Source organism: Mustela lutreola, chromosome 11 (genome assembly GCF_030435805.1).
Source record: "Mustela lutreola isolate mMusLut2 chromosome 11, mMusLut2.pri, whole genome shotgun sequence".
NCBI lineage: Eukaryota > Metazoa > Chordata > Mammalia > Carnivora > Mustelidae > Mustela > Mustela lutreola.
The window spans coordinates 12,572,859-12,579,034 of NC_081300.1; positions in this window are offsets into that span (position 1 = coordinate 12,572,859).

Sequence of the window (6,176 nt, forward strand, 5' to 3'; positions counted from 1 at the left end):
GTGCTTGTGAACTGCACCCAGACTGGCCCAGACAGGCTTGGTATTGTGAGTCAGCAGATGCTGAGGGACAGGGCCCAGGGAGACAGTGGTTCCAGCTGGCTCCATGTCCCTCGCCTTTCTGCTGCAAAGTGATAAGCAAGCGAGAACTGCTCTCTGGGGAATACAGAAGAATGTGAACTCCTTTGTAAAGAAATGTTGAAAATCCGGCCTAAGAGAGGAGATTTTAATGCGGATGCTAGAGTCCAAGAGGAGAACTCATCTGGTTCTGAACTTTGAGAGTTAAGGTAGGAGGCAGAGGAGTGGAGTCTGTGGTAAACGGGGCAGCCAGGCCATACCTGTCTGCTTATCTGCCCTCTGGGACAGATGCAAGTTGACACACTTTTCCACAAGCATGAGTCATCTCAACTAAGCACACTTTTTGATGGGAAGCCTACTGAAGACACATGTAACAGTAGAGATAATTGAAGCGAGTTGCCTACGCCAATAACCAAAATTATGCATTACTTGATAGGAACGGACAAACTTTACAATGAACTTTGAAGAATATCATTGGTTTACTACAAAGAACAGTGCTGATCAATTCTCAGAAGACCTGATCTGGAGGGAACAATTTAGACAAGAACATTAAAAATTCCAATCAGTATTGTTCGCTAATTCCAGAACTCATCACACATACTCGTATATGCACGTGCGTGCACATACACATACACTTACAGGCTGATACAAAAAAGAAATTACAGAAAAAAGGCTAGAAAGTATATTTTTGAAATTTAAAACATAATTATCCAAAAAAATCAATAGACGGACTAGGAGAAAATATTCAGAAAATCTTTCTGGCCTTAAGAATAACAAACAGAAAAGCTGCACTGTCCATGATCAATTCAGAGAGTTCAACACTAGATGCTGATGCCCTTTAGACAGGGAGATAGGATAGAAAGAAATAATTACATCGATTGTACCACAATCCATCAATTCTAAAATGATCTCAGCTCTAAAATGCATTATTATTTCATGTATTGCTAAGGAAATAAAGGCTGTGCCAATTGCATTAGGATACAATACCTTATTTCACTTGAATTTTTATTTTATAAATATGTAAAGAGTTCTTTTGGGTGTATTTACATATATATTTTATTATATCTTATACTTGTTCGAATGTAAAATTAAATATTTGCAAAATAAATTACAAAATAACCTTGAAGCCTGTTCAGAATTTGTCTCTTTAAATAATTATGAGGCTTAAAAGCATAGATGCTCCTGGTTTTTTGTCACAGTGTTTAGTGGGCCATCAAGAACTTTGGTATGTGGCCATTACCAAACACCACCAAACATGAGCAGACAGAGCATTAGCTAGCCAGCCTCTATAGGATTCTCTTCCAGGCTGATGACCCCCTTTCTGCAAGCTTCAATGCTGACAGGTGATGGGTAATCCTATAGCACACCTTCTTCTACTTGCCCTTCCTTAGGTTCTATAAATTGTGGTCACTGCTTTGCAACAGAATGGGAGATTTTTATTCATTCCACGAAACATAAGGGTTTGCTTCTCTGAGATCAGATTTCACATCACTGTTCCACTATAATAACTTTTGGCATTCACAGTAATTTTTTCATGCCAAGTAGGAATATAATCTTCAAAAACTAATGGCAACTATACACAACACATATAGCATCAATAACTTGAAATGAAAAAATAAAAAACTGTGACTGAACATGAGAACAGAATGGCAATGACGTCGAGACACATCTTACTTTTGGAAATGTAAAGATGTACAAAAATGGCTCTTCCTGTGAAGTACAGTGTAGTATTGAACTTATCCGTCTAGTTTTTATTATTTGTTTTATTCTGTGTCCATTTGTCTGGTATTGAAAGAGCCACATTGAAGTTCAAATTTATCTTCACTGTGAATTGTACCCTTTTATGTATCAAATGACAGCATTTCTTCCAATCATTTCCTTAGAGTCTAGTTTTTCCGATATTAATAGCTTGACTTCTACTGTCCTTTTATTTAAATTTGCCTGATACATTTCTGCTCACTTTATGTCACTTTATTTGAGATATGATCATTGAAAACCACATTTGGCAAAATACTGCTCTTCATTTTCAATCTGAGAGATTTTTGTCTTTTAATAGGGAAGTTACATTTAGTTTGATTATTTAACTTAACAGACCTGCTTTCTTAGCTGATAACATTTTTATCACACTATATTATACCATGATTTCTCTATTCTTTTGTTAAATTTCTTTTCACTGTGAAACATATCGTACACACCATGGATATACCAATGGATATATTTAACAATTAGTAGTAAACTTAATAAACATCTAATATTCATCACCTGGCTTAAGAAACTGAGTATCATGAAAAACTTTGAAGCTTTCTATTGACCTAACTGATCACATTCTATTCCTGCCCTGAATTTAATAGTATCCTGTATTTTGCATTGAAAATTCCTCAATTTTTTATAGCTTTACTACGTGTATATATCTCTTAACAGCGAAAGGATCAGTTTTCCTACTGTTTAACTTTGTGCAAATGCAATTGACATTTGTTATTTTTGCTCTGCATTGTTTTATGCTGACAGCTGTGATTAACTCATTTTCCCCAAAATATGGTATTCCATACAAATTTATACAACCTCCAGAAGACATCAGTGCATTACGATCTATAAGAAAGGTGCTAACAATATGAATAGTGCCCCAGAGTTAAGCAAGGTGATGACCCTGATTCCAGTGTATGAATACAACATGACTTATTCATTTAAATAATTCAGCGTTTTTCCTAGGGGGGTTTTCAACATTTTTTTTTCTTGCTCTGAGCTACAATATTGCTATGAGCATTATTTTATATGTCTCTTGAACATTTCATTTCTCTAGCAGCAACCTGAGAGTAGGGTATCTGGTCGTAGCATATAAAAATGCTTGCAATAGTGAATTGTGCTTCTCCTCCTAACCTGTCTTTTTGTTAAAGAGTCTCAGTGAAAACCTAAGATGGGTAGAAGTCAAGTTTTCTTGCCCTCCGAAAGCACAAGATGGACTGGACTTCCATTGCTGGCTTGGAAAATGGAAGAAGGAGAAAGAACCCAGTGACCACTAACAAGGAAATAGGAATGTGGTATTTGCAACCACGTTGAGCTCAATGCTGCCGGTAACCTAAATGTCCCTGAAATGTATTCTCCCTCAGAGCCCTCAAAGGAGACAGGGAGCCCTGCTGGCGCTCTGACTTTGACCTTGTAAGACTGGTCAGAGCCAAGTCTACTAACCTACTGAACCATGAGCCACGAGACAACAAATCCACATTGCTTAAGCCTCTGAGTCACTGGTAACCCACCAAGACAGCAAGAGGAAACCAAGAGAGTAGGTGAGTTTTGCTTGTGATAATTTTATTGGTCCAGATCCTTTTAAATAACTGGATTGATGTTATTTTCAGTTAATTTTTTTCAGTTGATTTTTTTCTAGTTGTGTTTATCTTTGACTAATGGAAGTAAGACCTATCACTGCTTGATTAATGCCAAAAAAGGTTGACAGAAAACAGACACATGACGCTCTTCTAAGCTTCATATTATCACTTCCTCTGGTTTATCCATAGGGTTTCACAAAGAGCTAGGATGTCAGTCCATCCTAGTTCCTTTGTCCTTGTTGCTCATTCTAGGATAACTAAATGATAAAAGGGTCAATCCAAGACAACAGTTGCTGAGTGGAGGGGTAGAGATCCACCTCAAGTTCTGTGGGGAAAGAGAAGGAAACTAACACTCAGAGAAATAGCAAAGCCAGAAATGGAGAGTTAGCCTAAAGACACTTGAGTCTACATTCCTAGTTATTCTTCAGGTACTTTTTAAAGCTTGAGATGAGATGATAAATTATCTTCATTAGTTCTACAGAAATGTGTTTCTATCATTTGCAAAAGAAAAGCATCATGCCAAATATTAGTTTCTTCGTGATGCTGTGACAAGTTATTGCAAACTGAGAGATATAAAACATGAATTCATGATGTCAGAGCTCAGCCGGTCAGTCATCACACTAGAATCAGGGAGCCTGTGGGGCTACGCTCTTCTCTGGAGGCTCTAGGGCAGAATCCATGTCCCTGCCTTCTTTAGCTTCTCCATCCACATTCCTTGGCTCAGGCCCCTTTCCTCCATCTTCCAAAGACAACGACATTGCCCTTCCTCCATGGTCACACCTCGCTCTGATCTCTAATGTCTACCTGAATTTGCTTTCTTTCATTAATGTTATTGAGCATCTTTTCATAGGTTTCTTGCCTTCCTTCATTTTCTTCTTCATGAAGTAGCTCAAGCCTTCACCCTTTTTTCCACTGGCTTACCATTTTCTTACTGAATTTTTTCATGAAAGGATTTTATTTTTTGGATATTTATCTTTTAATGGCTAAACATGTTAAGCTATCATCTCCTGGTTTGAACCTTTATTTTTATAATTGTTAACGTGTATTTTAAATGTATTTTAGTGTAGTTGATTTTGTCAATTGTTTGCCTTGTTTTGCTTTTTATATATTGTTTAAGATATCTTTCCCTTCCCTTATGTAATAAAATACTCTGCTATATTTTGTTGTAAAACTTAAAAAATTTGGTTTTCATATTTTGGTATGTAACCTCTCATAATTAACTTTGTTTCCTTTTATATAAGTTGTCCCAGCATACTATATGGAGTTGTCATTTCCCTAATGACTCCAAGCCCAATTCTGTCTCATTTCCCATTTTCACATATGAATAAGTATGCCTCTGGGCTCTCTTTAGTACTATTAATCTGCTGGTCTGTCCCTCTGTAAACAATACATTATATTATTAAAACTTAAAAATAAGCTTCCATATCAGGTAGAGCAGAATTCCGCAACTCCCTTCTTTTTCCTTACAAGTATGCTAGGTATTTCTCACCTTTTGCTTATTCATAAAAACTTTTAAATGAATATAATTGTCAAATCCCAGAGAAAACATTACTGGAATTTGGATTAAAATTACATCTCTAGGACAGTTGAGGGAAAACTGATGACTTTTCAACTCAAGGTCTCTCTTCATGTTATGAAATATCTCACTTTCCTTGGAAAACTGATGACTTTTCAACTCAAGGTCTCTCTTCATGTTATGAAATATCTCACTTTCCTTTGGCCATCTTTAATGACTTTCAATAGCATTTCTTAATTTTCAGCACAACAGTCTTGCTCATCTCAAGTTATCATAACTGAGCACATTATATTTTTTAATGTAAAATTAACTACACTTTTTAACTATTGCTTTTAAATGCAGGAAAATGCAATTGAGTCTTGTCTAATAATTATAGTTACCAATTACATGCTGGGTACTGCCACACTAGGCATTGTTCCAGCCTCTTTACATAACCATTAAATCCTCTGGACAAGTCTAGGAAATGGGTCCTGTTATCATAATCACTTTTCATATTAGTTCCTTTAGTGTTATGCCTGGAATGCAGAGTCCCTCCTAGGACTTTTACAGTTCTGACCCCCATCTGGGCCAGGTTTCAGCTGTATAGAACATTTCTACTTCACTAGAGAACTCCTGCTCTACCACCGGCCAAAAGATTTTGAGACCACTGAACTCTGACCTTGACACAGAGGGATCTCCCCCTAACCCCTAGTCTCCTTTACTTGGAAAGACAAGAGGTCGAAGTAAAGGTTGACAGGTCTTCTTAGCTCATGGTCATTTTTCAGACTTCAGAGGGCTGTCTGCTTCTGATGGGCCTCCCATGGTCTGGTACCTGCCCACTGGTTCCTTGGTTTCATGGGTGTTACATGTGTCAAAATTTATCAAACTGAACATGTTAAGTATGTGGTTTATTCTGTATGAATTATATCTCAACAAAGGTATAATTATTTATTTATTTATTTATTTATTTATTTATTTTAGTATGAGGTGGATATGAGATTAAAAGATGCAGACTTTCGAGTCCTGTGGATTCACTTTTGGCCAAGTCTTCTTTGGAAAGTAGAATCCCTGAGATGAATGTGGCCTAACAGAGAACATATTCTAAATTGATGAATTTTAAGTAAAAACTGTAATATAGGGGTACCGGGGTGGCACAGTTGTTAAGCATCTGCCTTTTGGCTCAGGTCATGATCCCAGTCCTGGGACTGAGCCCACATAGGGCTCCCTGCTCAGCAGGAAGCCTGCTTCTCCTTCTCCCACACCCCCCACTTGTGTTCCCTCTC